The following is a 16,089-nucleotide window of genomic DNA, read 5'->3' as shown; positions in this document are numbered from 1 at the left end:
TTTCATTTTCGTCCAGCTTTCCAGTTGTTTGATGTGCTGTGATATAACATATAACATTCGAGAGGGGTGGTATAATCTGTTGTACCGAGAGACAAAAATAATCACGTAGAAACTTACTCAAAGGAAATCACTGATATTTTTTTAATTGATGCTAGATGAATGTTTGGTAATATTCACCAGGGTATTTGTACATTCTTTTAGCTTACTGGTTGTTGATTGACTGAATGCTTGTTAAACATGCCAGCATAACTGTTCTAACTCAACACGCGTGTGCACACACATATACATGCACAAACAAACAAACATAAATATATATATATATATATATATATATATATATATATATATATATATATACATATACATATACACATATATATTATACACATATATATATATATATATATATATATATATATATATATATATATATATATATATATATATATATATATATATATATATATATATATATATAATATATATATAGAAATAGAGAGAGAGAGAAAGAGAGAGAGAGAAAGGGAATTGATAATAAAATGTGAAAGACAACCCATGTCTTCAGATAATACAGAATTAATCTAATACCAAACAGCAAAGTCAAAACGAAAGCAATGATATACAACCATCAACAAAACCAAAATAATAACACCACGACCAAAAAAAAAAAAAAAAAACATCCTAGCTGCCAAACTGACCAATTCAATCCCCCCAAAAAAGAACGCAAAAATAACGCCTCACTCTCTGAAGAAGAAGAAGAAGAAGAAAAGAAGAAGAAGAAGAAGAAGAAGAAGAAGAAAATCCTCCCAATATCACCAGTCCATCTCATTTTATGGATTCTGGCAACACTTTATGCCCTCGTAAATGGGGCGGGATTGCGATTTTTACCAAATGCCAATTCCGAGTCCGTTCGAATTGGGCGGGAAATGGGTGAAAAATGGAGTTAAGTGTGGGAGAAGTAATTCGAAATGGTTGATGAGTGACGCGGGGTAACTGCGGAAGTTGAGTTTTAGGGTTGGTTGGAGAGAAAAAGGGTTGCATGTTAAATATTTTTCCCTTTTTTTTATTTTTAAAGGATGCAAAGTTTCTGAGAGAAATTGAGAGGTAGATTGGGTAAGGAAGTCACTGTAGACGCAATTAGGGGAACAATGAGAGAGAGAGAGAGAGAGAGAGAGAGAGAGAGAGAGAGAGAGAGAGAGAGAGAGAGAGAGAGACTTGAATGAGGCAACTGCAGTCACAGTCAAAGGAACAATGAGTTTATGGGTGATTGAGAGAGAGAGAGAGAGAGAGAGAGAGAGAGAGAGAGAGAGAGAGAGAGAGAGAGAGAGAGAGAGAGACTTGACTGAGGTAACTGCAGTCACAATCATAGGAACAATGTGTTTATGGGTGATTAAGAGAGAGAGAGAGAGAGAGAGAGAGAGAGAGAGAGAGAGAGAGAGAGAGAGAGAGAGAGAGAGAGACTTGAATGAGGCAACTGCAGTCACAGTCAAAGGAACAATGTGTTTATGGGTGATTAAGAGAGAGAGAGAGAGAGAGAGAGAGAGAGAGAGAGAGAGAGAGAGAGAGAGAGAGAGAGAGAGAGAGAGATGACTACAGTCACAATCAGGGGAAAATGAGAGAAAGACATAGAGAGAGAAAGAGAGAGGTATACATTTTGAAGGGTCAATGGGCTCTCTCTCTCTCTCTCTCTCTCTCTCTTAGCTGCGACCCACAACTGTCGTATAAGATCCAGGTGTATAATTCACTGCTTAAGTCAACAAGAGCACATTGAATTATGAGAGACAATATGCTTGATTCGTATCAGCCAAAAGAGGGTTAGTGTTGGATAATAATAATAATAATAATAATAATAATAATAATAATAATAATAATAATAATAATAATAATAATAATGATAATAATAATAATAATAATAATAATAATAATAATAATAATAATAATAATTATTAATAATAATAATATTATTATTATTATTATTATTATTATTATTATTATTATTATTATTATTATTATTCAGAAGATGAACTTTACGTCAATTATACTTAAATTCTCATTTATAAAAAAAAAAGCAACATTACATCATAACTGGGAATATTAAACTCCCAGCCAACTTCAGGTAATTACTGATTAATTACTGATTACATCATGAATAAATGAGAGCAGAAATCATCCGGGCTCTCCAAAATGACATTCAAGCAATTAGCAGACTCGAGTCATTGTAACGAAGCTTCATTAGGACGTAATTACGAATACAATGAAGACTTTGACCTCGCATCATTATAATCTTAAATGTTCAGTTTGAATATATATATTTATTTGGGGCGTATTTCAATCCTAATTGCCTGGAAGAATCGTGTATTGTTAAAATGGTAATTAGCTGAAAAATGAGGACAGGGCTATCTGAATAAAGCCTCTCTCTCTCTCTCTCTCTCTCTCTCTGTTATAGTATAATGAATCTGGAAAAATTAGGGCTCTCTCTCTTTCTCTCTCTCTGTTGTAAGTATTATGTATTATTAATTTGACTGTTTATTAAGAGGTTTAATGTTCAAGACTATTAGAACTCTCTCTCTCTCTCTCTCTCTCTTCACAGAAATTGGAACCCAGCCCAGTGACAGAAAATAAATGTGAGAGAGAGAGAGAGAGAGAGAGAGAGAGAGAGAGAGAGAGAGAGAGAAAATGAAGTCCTCTTGAAGGTCTTCTGGTGGACTTCCTCTTCTTCATCTTCTTCTTTCCGAGAGGAAGAGGAAAGGGAACCTCTTGGAAAGAGGCTTTGTGTGGCAATGCGGGATTACGACATGAAAAGACGCCGAACAAAAGGAGAGAGAGAGAGAGAGAGAGAGAGAGAGAGAGAGAGAGAGAGAGAGAGAGAGAGAGAGAGAGAGAGAGAGAGAGAGAGAGAAAGTTGACATAAATCAGGCAATAATGTAACAGCCGAAATAAAAGTGAAGAAATAGAGAGTTTCAGTATCTTTGCTGAATGAGAGGTTTCTCTCTCTCTCTCTCTCTCTCTCTCTCTCTCTCTCTCTCTCTCTCTCTCTCTCTAAGGATAAACGAAAATTCAAATAAACAGGCTAAGTGTTGTAATTGCAAAATTATGTCATCAGAGTTATCTAAATAAAAGCAAACACACACACATATATATGTACATTTATACACATGTATATTACATATCTATACATATAAATTATCAACATCATACCTCCAAAAACTCTAAAATGATTTCCCACTCTGAACCACGAAACCAAAGCCACAAATATAAGAACAAGCATCGCCTCAACAATCGCAGCATTATACACCACAAACCTCATAAAAGTACAAAACAAGATTAAAATTACATAGCAAATAAAACCCTGAATTCCTTGAAGATCTCGAAACCGAAGGAGCTTTGCAACATCACAATTTCTTGAACTCTGCTTCCATTTGTCTCTCTCTTTGCCCAAGGCGGTTCGAACCTCAGGTCTTCAGGAGAAATTTATGTTTGTGTTATCCTCATGGATTTCTTTTCAAGTTCTCTCTCTCTCTCTCTCTCTCTCTCTCTCTCTCTCTCTCTCTCTCTCTCTCTCTCTCTCTCTCTCTCTTCCTGATTTTTAAAGGTTTATTTTCTTCTTTTTTAATATTTTATTTTGGGAGAAAGTTGAAAGAGGGTTTTTTTGTGGGGGCAGGGCGGGGCAGGGGGGCGAGACTAGGGGCCATTTTGCTAAAATTCGTGAGTTTTGTATAAGTGTGTGGTCTTGTAATTTTTCTGAATGTTTGTGAGTATGTTTATTTACACAAACACACACAAATATATATATATATATATATATATATATATATATATATATATATATATATATATATATATATATATATATATATATATATATATATATATATATATATATATATATATATATGCATGTATATGAAAAAACGTATTTTATATTTATGGAAAAACTCACTAACAACCTATAAATAAATATATTACATATTGTATACACTTATAAAACAACCTTTAAAAAAATTTCAATTATTCCTTAAATACAAAAATAAAGCTTTTTAAGAAAAGTAGGAAGCCACAAAAGACCCCCTTACCTCATTCGTATTTCTTATGCTCCGCAGATCCCCAAAAGCTCGGAAACTTGTTTCCCGAACTTTTTTGGGTCCAAACTTGGTTTTGCTTGAAGGAAGATTTAACGAGATTTCCCCAAATACTTTCTTTTTGGGGATGTAGATTCCTGCAAAGAATATAAAATATATATATATATATATAAATATATATATATATATATATATATATATATATATATATATATATATATATATATATATATATATATATATATATATATATATATTATATTTTGGTTTTTTGTGGTTAGTTTCTGGGTAAAAGTATACTCTAAGTAGATTTATATATATATATATATATATATATATATATATATATATATATATATATATATATATATATAATCCACTTTGGTTGTCAGTTTCTGAGTAAAGGTATAATCTTGATTTCCATATAATATATGAAATATACGAAATAATTATCTCTCTAAATTATTTTTGTCTGAAAAACAACAATGGCTATTCTTGACCTAAGAAATGAATGTTTGGTTGGGCGGAAGAATTTAATGGGTGAGTTTGTAACTTGTTTCCATAAGGTCAGTTATTCTAATCTTGAATAAAACTGAAAGGAATATATATATATATATATATATATATATATATATATATATATATATATATATATATATATATATATATGTATATATATATATATTTGTGTTTGTAAGTTTATTAAATACACATCCCATCACACCTAATCAAAAAAATATCTACACTCTGACTGGCTACCATTGCACAAATCCTTCCAATCCTGCGCATTTATTTTTCATCCCCTTCAAATAGAAAAAATAAAAAAAGAAACCTGCGCCCAATGACAAGGAAATATATCCAAAGAGAAAACGAAAATCCTTTGAAAGGAAAAGAGAAAGTTTCCCGAGCCGGACTTTTCCGAGAGCCTCCGGGCGAAACGTGCTGTCGGCCGAATCAAAATGTTTCCGCGATGTTTCCATAGGTTTTGATCGGGCCTGAGGAGAGAGAGAGAGAGAGAGAGAGAGAGAGAGAGAGAGAGAGAGAGAGAGAGAGAGAGAGGAGTCAGTCTGTGTACTCAACTTAGTTGATTAGACGTATAGAGTGAGGGAGAGAGAGAAACTAATCCATATTTCTTGTGATACTCACATATTGAGTTAGGACTTACAGATAGAATGATAGAGAAATTGTGTATACTCTCAAATTTTCACTGACCGCTGACCGGGTGACAGCTTAGAGGAGAGAGAGAAGAGAGAGAGAGAGAGAGAGAGAGAGAGAGAGAGAGAGAGAATCCAGGACGTATTAGAGAAATCTTGCTGACTGGGTGACAGCTTAGAGAGAGAGAGAGAGAGAGAGAGAGAGAGAGAGAGAGAGAGAGAGAGAGAGAGACTATATATACATACATACACATATATATACATAAATACACACATATAAAAATATATATATATATATATATATATATATATATATATATATATATATATATATATATATATATATATATATATATATATATATATATATATATATATATATATATATATATATGACATTTTTTTTATCACACCGTGATTTTTATACGATCATGAAGCTACAAATATCGCTTAATATCAAATCCGCTACCTCTGGAATATCCCCGATGGGGAATTATCACCGAAGGGGAATTTATAAGTGATAAATGGACGGGCACTGCCGAGTCTCGATCCCACGACACAGACGTGCATCCAGCGCGAGCTAAGCACAATTTCCCCGCTCTCGACGGGTAAATAAAGTACCAGACTCGGCGTTAACTTATACCACTTATAAATTCCCCTTCGGTGATAATTCCCCATCGGGGATATTCCCGAGGTAGCGTGGATTTGATATTAAGCGATATTTGTAGCTTCATGATCATATATATATATATATATATATATATATATATATATACATATATATATATATATATATATATATATATACATATACATACATGTATATATATACATACATACATACAAACACAAACACACACACGTACTATACAAACTCCCGCGTCTATTTATACATATCAAATCAGTTTCCCCCGCCAGCAATATCAACCAGACTTTGAAGATGCCTCTGATAAATTGGACAGCTTTCCACGTCGCCTCAAAGGAGAAAGTATATTGAAATTTTCGCTGGAGATTCAATCTGCCTCTCGACCGAGAGAGAGAGAGAGAGAGAGAGAGAGAGAGAGAGAGAGAGAGAGAGAGAGAGAGAGAGAGAGTCATGTTATATAGAAGCGAGAGGAAAGAGATATTATCTTTAATATCATGGGCTCTCTCTCTCTCTCTCTCTCTCTTTCTCTCTCTCTCTATGTACCTTACATTTATCTGTCTTCCTCTATGTTATATAAACATTGTGATTTATGCCTATACATTGAAATATATATATATATATATATATATATATATATATATATATATATATATATATATATATATATATATATACATACATTACTTAAAAATAATACTTACTCTTCAAGAGGCTTGTCCTCTTCATCAATATACATAAAACTCTCACCAAAGCTCAATTTTTAAAACCACCAAATCCGGCCGAATTATATATATACAAAACTTTCCCCAGCAACATGAAAAAAAGCACAATACTCTATTCAACTTACTTCCCCAACCCATCACGAATAGAACACAAAGAATATTAAATTTCTATACCACGTAGTTCCACATTCTTGAAAGATGACAAAGTATAATACTGTCATTCCCCACCACTAATCTATTTTGCAGCTGACCCTAGCTTGCGTAAACTTGTCCCTTGTCTGTGTGGGATGGTGTCTAAACTTTCGATGGTTTGAGCAAATGGTCTGCTTTTTTTATGGTCATATGAGAGAGAGAGAGAGAGAGAGAGAGAGAGAGAGAGAGAGAGAGAGAGAGAGAGAGAGAGAGAGAACTGACTCTGAATTGTGAATATGGATAGGAAGCAATACCTCAAATTAAAATTGTTATAAAAGACAAACGTTATTTCGACAAGAAAGACAAAATACACGGGCATATTTAAAAGAGAGAGAGAGAGAGAGAGCGGTGACTGTCTGAATTGTGAATATGGATAGGAAGCAATACCTCAAATTAAAATTGTTATAAAAGACAAACGTTATTTCGACAAGAAAGACAAAATACACGGGCATATTTAAAAGAGAGAGAGAGAGAGAGAGAGAGAGAGAGAGAGAGAGAGAGAGAGAGAAAACGACCAAGAAGTTACAAGACACAAAAAAATCAATATAAAACAACATTATCTCGGAAAGAACGACAAAACGCATTAGCTCATTTCAGAGAGAGAGAAAATATAATGACTAACCCATTTAGAATCCAAGTCAATATTTACAAATATTCACGGGAATATGAAAACAATGCTTTTTCTTACCCAGCCAGTTGTTATGATGTCCAGGTCACGTACGGAATTTAAAACATCTGATTCCTGGTACCTACAAGTTCAAGGACAGGGAAACTGAGACACAACACAAGAAAGGAGAGTTTGTGTTGCTTCTCAGACTGTTGGGACGCAAGGCTATCTGGTAACAAGCAAAGTGTCTTCACTTTTGCTTGATCTTACCCATGCAATTTCTTTATTACCAGTTTTATCATTATTGTAAATTGGAATTGTAAATGATAAGTGATTAATAATGAAAGCTTGAAAGGTCATGAATGACATACAAAATGAATAAGGTGGATAATACAAAATTATTCAAAATCTCTTCAATAATGGTAAAACTTTCATGGTGCATCATAAATTAAGAAGTTTGTGTGATTTAGTATTATATTGTATGTCATTATTACGCTATTTATTCATTAATATTACTATTTGAAACTACTATTTATTAAATATATATTACTATCTAACAGCTAATATTACTATTAGGAAGTACAGTAGACGAATCTAAAGAATTTTGAAAAAAAAAAAATGAAACCTGAAAAAATATCAACCACTGATTTACCACGTAAAATAAACAGATAAAAAAAATTTTATGATTCAGGAAAAGAAATAATTTTGCCTTCAGCATCAGAAAGTGAAAAAATATTGATGATAGTTTTTTTTCAATTCTGTGTTCAAAAGGAAAAGTTTAAAATGTCCCCAAGTGGAAATGCATGTTGCAATTTTGTTTTTAAATTTTGAAGGAAACTATCAAAAAAGAATAATAAGGAAAATAAATGTTTCGTTCTGAAAACATTTAGGAATGGTAAAAAAAGAAAATATTGATATAAATAAATATATAAAAAATGAGAATATATATATATATATATATATATATATATATATATATATATATATATATATATATATATATATATATATATATATATATATATTATATATATATATATATATATATGTTATCTTGGGAACGCAGTTCGTTTTGAAATGAGTCTAATTAATATTTTTTAAAATGTTTTTGTATATTTGTATGATAAACATTTCTTTTTCAATTGGTGTACCTAGATGATTCAAATTCTCCCGTATCATGTATTTCAAGGTAAACTTCCTTTTTCCAACCTAGCTACGACCCATGACAGTCGACTAAGCATCAGGTACAAATATACACTTTTTCCAGAAAGTATTTTTGTTTACAGCACGCCTCCTAATCCTGTGTATATTTACACCACTGCTACGACCCACGACAGTCTACTTTACACCAGGTACAATCAGTGAACGTCTGAGTTTGGGTTTCAACTAAACATCGACGGCAACGTACGTTCTCTCTCTCTCTCTCTCTCTCTCACCCACACACACATTCCACTTACTCCCTGAGCTACGAACTAAAATCATAGCACCTTATTATTTTACACACCCCACAACCTCTTCACATAACCTAGCAGACTGTACTGTTATTAAACGTTATTTAATGTTATTACAACACCCGGAGAGCCGTTATGAAGACGTTAGTCACCTCTAGCAAAACCTTTGAGACGCGAGACTTCTCTCCATCAGCGCTAATGAGGCCGAGAAAGTAGACGATGTTCTTACGAAAGCAATTAGGAGACGATTTACATAGGCCGTTAAGGACCTGGTACAAGGACCTAGGTTCCCTTGTGTTTTGGTACAAGAAGAAGAGGGGGAGGAGGAGGAGGAGGAGGAGGAGGAGGAGAAGAAAGGGCTGGGGTTAATGTTAGTTTTATCATCAGTAATGGTTCTATACGAAGGAAGAATTGAGAGATAATAGTATTAGTTGAAAGATATATATATATATATATATATATATATATATATATATATATATATATATATATATATATATATATATATATATATATATATATATGTGTGTGTGTGTGTGTGTGTGTGTGTGTGTGTGTGTGTCCACCTTTCCTCCTTTTAAATATCACTATAGAGCCGTGAAATGCCTTAAAAACTTCCTCGTTACTGATGATAAAACAACCATTAACCCCATCTTCTTCTACTTCTTCTCCTTCTTCAGCTCCTTCTACGTCTTCTTCTCCTCCTCCCTCTTCTTCTTCTTCTCCTTCTTCTTCTTGTACCAAGGAACAAGGGAATCTAGGTCCTTGTACCAGGTCCTTAACGGCCTATGTAAATCGTCTCCTAATTGTTTTCGTAAGAGCGCCGTCTACTTTCTCGGCTTCATAAGCGCTGATTTAGAGAAGTCTCGAGTCTCAAAGGTTTTGCTAGAGGTGACTAACGTCTTCATAACGGCTCTCCGGGTGTTGTAATAACATTAAATAACGTTTAATAACAGTACAGTTTGCTGGTTGTGTGAGGGCGTTGTGATTATGTAAAACAATAAGGTGTTATGATTGTGGGTTATAGCATAGAGGGTTAGTGGAATGTTATGTGTGTATATATAACCTGTTAAACTCTTATTATTATTATTATTATTATTATTATTATTATTATTATTATTATTATTATTATCATTATTATTATTATTATTATTAATTATCCATTATTATTCCTCAACGCAACATCCACGTAACCTACAGTACATACCAAAACCTATCCCTCCCTGTTTGGGGAACAAACACTCTCTCTCTCACTTTTCCAGTGTTTACATTCGCTAAATTGGATGAACGGCCCCCGTGAACGTCGAGTGCCTTTCCTATGTAACGTCACGAACGTTTGTCCAACGTTCAAATATGGCATGTCAACACTGCGAACGTTTTTTTCTCAGTAGATTCGTGGAGGCGAGAGAACGAGTGGAAACTCTACGGGGTGGACACGCCATGTTTCACTATTCTTGGAATACTGTGATGTTTTGGTTTCTACGAAGAATTTTTATTCAGTTATTTATGAAGTTTTGATAAATTTGTTGTGATTGGTAAAGGTTGCATGAGGTGAATTTAATCTGCTATATATGGGAAATTTTTTTGTTGGTTATTGACGTGCAATGCACATGATCACAAACGTAGTTCTCTTTCTCTCTCTCTCTCTCTCTCATGCACACACAGACACACACACACACACACACACACACACACACACACACACACACATATATATATATATATATATATATATATATATATATATATATATATATATATATTTAGAGAGAGAGAGAGAATCATATACAAAATGTGAGCAAACTACTTCTCTGGAGAGAGAGAGAGAGAGAGAGAGAGAGAGAGAGAGAGAGAGAGAGAGAGAGAGAGAGAGAGAGAGATTTTTAATGCAATGAGAACAAACCACTTTCTAGAAACCACTTTCTAGACGAGAGAGAGAGAGATTTTAATAAACAATGAGAACAAACCACTTTCTAGACAAGAGAGAGAGAGAGAGAGAGAGAGAGAGAGAGAGAGAGAGAGAGAGAGAGAGAGAGAGAGAGAGAAACCCCATCACGAAAAAACCTCCCCAGATTCGTGCGTGCCCCTAAAAATTGAGTCGCTTACGAAATCTCATTTTTTTGGGAGACAAAAAAAAAAAAAAAAAAAAAAAAAAAAAAAAATGGAGGGAGACTTCGGTCGACCCATTACGTAGAGAACCCTCTTTCCTTATTGAGATTGAAACGCAGCCTCGTCGTCCCAGACGTCGACCTGGATAAGAAGAAGAAGAAGAGGAAGATGATGAAATAAGTTACGCCAAAGGGATGGCGTTATGTAACACAATAGCTGTCATTATCTGAGGACATATAACGTCTGAAGGAGAGAGTTACGAATTTCAAGAGGCTATTTTGAAACGATTCTTTTTTTTTGGGGGGGGCGGTGGGCCAAGTAGCTCCTGAGTGGCCCCGATTGATTCGTTCCGGAGTTGGAAGTCAATCTGTGAGTCAATCTAGGGAACCTGACAAAGTTAGAGAAGTTGGGAAGTTAAGCATTCTCTTCTAAATTGTCAAAGGTAGGTCTGATAGGCTTCGTTTGAAATCAGATGTTAGACTTGAAACAAAACTGATTTAGGGACATTGGACCACTAAGTGATCTTTTCAAAGAACTTTTTTTCAACCTATTTATGTTAGTTTGAGGTGTTGGACAGATAAGTAAAAGAGACACTGAAGAGAACAACATAAAGTAACAGGGGGGGATGTAAAGAAGTCAAGAGTTTAAAGTGCAGTCTTTGTTTTGGGAAACAAAGCAGTATTTTTAAGGAGATGATTATATACATCAAAAATTGATATTTTGTACTTCCGTTCATCACAAGTGAAACACTTAAAAATCAAACTTACCGAAATCATTTAGAAAATTTAATTAAGTTTAGATTCCAAACTTACCATTTCAAAAGGTACAGGTGTCATCCCCTTACGATTTAATCTTTAAAACATCTGCGGGCCTTTGTAAAAAAAAGATAAAACTAAAAAAATAACAGACAGGTGTTATCACCTTACAATTTAAATCTTTAAACACCTGTTAGCCCCTTGTAAAAAAAAATTATAAAACAAAAAAAAGTAACAAACAGGTGTTATCACCTTACTAATTAATCCTTTAAACACCTGTCTGCCTTTGTAAAAAAAATTTAATACTACAAAAAAGTAAGAAACAGGTGTTATCACCTTACAATTCAGCCATCAAACACCTGTTAGTCCTTTGTAAAAAAAACTTATAAAAATAAAAATGTAACAAACAGGTGTTATCACCTTACAATTAAGCATTCAAACACCTGTTGACCTTTGAAAAAGGGGCTTGAAAATAAAAAAAAAACACCATAAACTAACAAAATCTTTTACAAAACTCCAACCTATGTCTGCGTGAAGTCAGAGACCTAACCCGAGATTTGGAAACCTGACCTGATATTATAGAGACCTTTGACCCGAGATTCTGTCAGGTCTGGGAACACGCTGGCGCACAGAGACCGGTGACGGGTCAATTAACTACCTGTTCCGTGCTACCAGGACCTTGTCGACAGGTAATTAAGGAAGTGTCTTCATCACTAGATAGGGTTTGGGATGGTATTATTATTTTACGCAGGCGAATTTTGCTGTTGTTCGGGATATTGTTGTTAATAATGCTTTTGTTATTATCATTATTTTGTTATTATTATGGTTTTATGTTGCTATCTTTTATCATTATTATTATTATTATTATTATTATTACTATTGTAAAGTTCAAAGGAAGCTTCTCCATCAGTAAAATAATAATAATAATAATAATAATAATAATAATAATAATAATAATAATAATAATAATAATAATAATAATAAAAATAATAATTCTATCATTATCATGATTATTATTATTAGTTTCACCTTTATTCCTCTTCATAGTGATCATATAATCAAATAGGAAATCAGAGCTTCCAGTGAACAGAATAGCTTTTAGATATAGATAGATAGATAGATAGATAGACAGATAGATATATAGACTTATAGATGATAGAAAGCGCTTACTAATAGCTATACTACAATCATTCTGTCAATTTCCTCAGACAAAAAACGCCTTGAATAATATTCATTTCTTCATCAACTCTGAATTCTAATCTTTTCAGAGTCCAAAAAAATATATTATCACTCATCCTGGAAGGAGAATTTTTTTTTTCGAAAAAAAAAAAAAATTTGACAATCTTTCATTCTCGATATTTTTTTTTTTTTTTTCATATCGAAATTGGCGAAAGATTTCTTCCATTTCAACTTTTTGGATATTTCCATAAAAAGTCTCTTCGACTTTTACCCAGCGTTTCCTCCGCCATAACCCCCTTCCTACCCCCCAACCCCCCCACCCCAATAAAATAGCCCCGTCATAACCCTCTCGATATAAAAAAAGATATATATTTTTTTTCGGTGGTTAAAGTGGAAATGAGCGCTTTCATCAAAACTCAACGAGTTCTTCCAAGTATTAACACTGTTTTATTTACTTTATATATATTTTTTATGGCTTGGGGAATTAAAATGTTTAATTGAGAGGTTCTTAGCAAATAACCCCTGCTTACTTTAGGTGTATTTTTAGCTTTAAATTTGAAGTAGATATTATATTTTGGCACATAATTCTTTAGATATTTTTTAGACATTGTATCTGTTCAAAATCATACAATGTAGATTCACTGAACGAATATATGATTGATATACAAACTAAAAAAACTATAATAGAAAATTTATTTACGTTGAATATTTAGCATAATTGAATACGTATTTATAAAAATAATACTTTTCAATATTTATTAAGCACCACTGAATTAAGTAATATTGAATAACGTTCTGCTCAAGAATGAGGAAAAAATCCAAAAATAAATATTGAACATCGAGAAAAATAAATTACTCATAAAAAACGAAATTATCCAGAAATACAACTTTAACCACGGCCCGGTGGTGGCATATCCTATATCGTTGCTAGAAGGACGATTATGGCTAACTTAAACCTTAAATTAGATAAACACGACTGAGGCTAGGGGGCTGCAATTTGGTATGATTGATGATTGGAGGGTGGATGATCAACATACCAATTTGCAGCCCTCTAGCCTCAGTAGTTTTTAAGATCTGAGGGCGGACAGGAAAAGTGCGGACAGAATAAAGTGCGGACAGAAAAAAATGCGGACAGAAAAACGTGCGGACAGAATAAGTGCGGACAGAAAAACGTGCTGACAGAATAAAGTGCTGACAGAATAAAGTGCTGACAGAAAAAGTGCGGACGGAATAAAGTGCTGACAGAAAAACAGAATAAAGACAGAATAAAAAGTGCGGACAGAAAAAAATGCTGACAAAAAAAAAATGCCGCCAGAATAAAGTACGGACGGACAGACAAAGCCGGCACAATAATTCTCCTTTACGCTTCTTTTACAGAAACCTAAAAATCCAAAAAAAACCAATCACAAGACGGATTGAGAACTGACATCATTACGTATCAACTACGCCATTGCCACGGAAATTCGCAGCCGGGAAATGTTTTAAAGCTGAGATGAGCGAACGGTCCTTGACTCGCCTCGCCATTAATTGAATGTTTTGGAATTTGAAAGCGAGAATTCGCTACCTCCTTTGTTCTCGCTAAAACGGTTCTCTTGTGAGAGACTGACCGTGATGTTGAGTGGAAATTATATGCATGTGTGTGTGTGTGTGTATTTGTGTATGTGCATGTGTGTAGGAATTTATGTATGCTTGTATGCGTGTAAGAGTGCATAAATGCAATGGCCATTTCACTAATTTTTCTACACTTTCACAATATTAGTGACTGTACACATACACACACATACACAAACACACACACACACACACATATATATATATATATATATATATATATATATATATATAGATATATATATATATATATATATATATATATATATATTTAGAGAGAGAGAGAGAGAGAGAGAGAGAGAGAGAGAGAGAGAGAGAGAGAGAGAGAGAGAGAGAGAGAGATGTGCAAATTATACATAAATATGTGTTTTAATTGCAAAATACAACCACTGCAAACTTCAAATAATCATTTCATCATTTTCTAAAATACCTATTGCATACTACAAAAACTAAAAAAATAAAAAGTTATTTAACATAACATAACTATTTAGAAGCATATAACTCGGTATCTCTTTTCAAACATCTATCACCTTTAAATATCTTTTTTATGCCTACCTCTCTATTTACTCTCCCTTCTAAATATTTATTTTTATAATGGAAAAAATACATAAAAAAAAATCTTCCTTCTTAATATTTTTTGACACTGCAAATCACCAAAAAACTATATACAAAAAAGGTCCCTTCAATTCAGTCACATATATCTCTGTACCTAGCCAAATTTTTATCACTTTTATTTATCACTTACTTTTCATTCTACCTCTTTATTTTTCCATCCTTCTAAAAATTAATTTTTTCTTATATGGAAAACCTCAAAAAAAAAAAAATTATATATAAAAAGTATCTTCAATTCAGTCACATATCTCTCTGTATCTAACTAGTCTACCTACTTTCCTGACTCCCATAATCCGAAGACGGCTAAAAGAATCCCGTGCAAACGGAGCATTCCCCTGAGTACATCTCCATTATTTGCCCTCTGGTAATTCCGTGAGGACTGTCTTCGCTGTAGACATATCACTCCGCCTATAGATCTGTCGAGTCCTAAGCTCTGAGGAGGTATTTTTTGGGGGGGATTATTCTGGTTAAGTTCTTGTGTACACTACTCTCTCTCTCTCTCTCTCTCTCTCTCGGTCTCTCGACATCCTGAATGTCAGTTTATAATCCCAACGGGACGCGGCCAGAATGTCACACACCTGAGCCAATTTCTCCCTCTTTTGAATTCATCCTTCGGATCGAAAGCTGTCGACCTCTACTTCCAAATGGCTAAACTGGGGAGAGAGAGAGAGAGAGAGACCTTAGAGAGAGAGAGAGAGAGAGAGAGAGAGAGAGAGAGAGAGAGAGAGAGAGAGAGAGAGAGAGAGAGAGAGAGAGAGAAATATATACATATATATATGCATATACATAAATGCATATATATATATATATATATATATATATATATATATATATATATATATATATATATAAAGATGAGAGAGAGAGAGAGAGAAGAGAGAGAGAGAGAGAGAGAGAGAGAGAGGAGAGAGAGAGAGGATCAAGAATTAAATGTACAGGAATTACAATAAGAGGGAGAACGTTCCTATATAC

The 16,089-nt window shown here is 33.5% G+C and overlaps 1 long non-coding RNA gene across 2 annotated transcripts in view; it reads right to left on the bottom strand.

Moving 5' to 3' along the window:
* The window catches only part of LOC136855934 (uncharacterized), a 180,182-nt gene that overhangs the window by 17,151 nt on the left and 146,942 nt on the right, over positions 1-16,089 (bottom strand). The window contains exons 1-2 of one of the 2 annotated variants that reach the window (XR_010858181.1): positions 7,482-7,496; positions 4,074-4,216 (exon numbers count right to left, since the gene is read on the bottom strand). This is a non-coding gene — a long non-coding RNA (uncharacterized lncRNA). Of the gene's footprint in view, positions 1-4,073; positions 4,217-7,481; positions 7,497-16,089 lie in introns of those variants that run through there. The other variant, XR_010858180.1, reaches the window with a different exon arrangement.

The sequence above is a fragment of the Macrobrachium rosenbergii genome, chromosome 33 (genome assembly GCF_040412425.1).
Source record: "Macrobrachium rosenbergii isolate ZJJX-2024 chromosome 33, ASM4041242v1, whole genome shotgun sequence".
Classification (NCBI taxonomy): Eukaryota; Metazoa; Arthropoda; class Malacostraca; order Decapoda; family Palaemonidae; genus Macrobrachium; species Macrobrachium rosenbergii.
The sequence above is the reverse complement of the archived record's forward strand: the minus strand, read 5'-3'. Positions and strand labels throughout refer to the sequence as shown.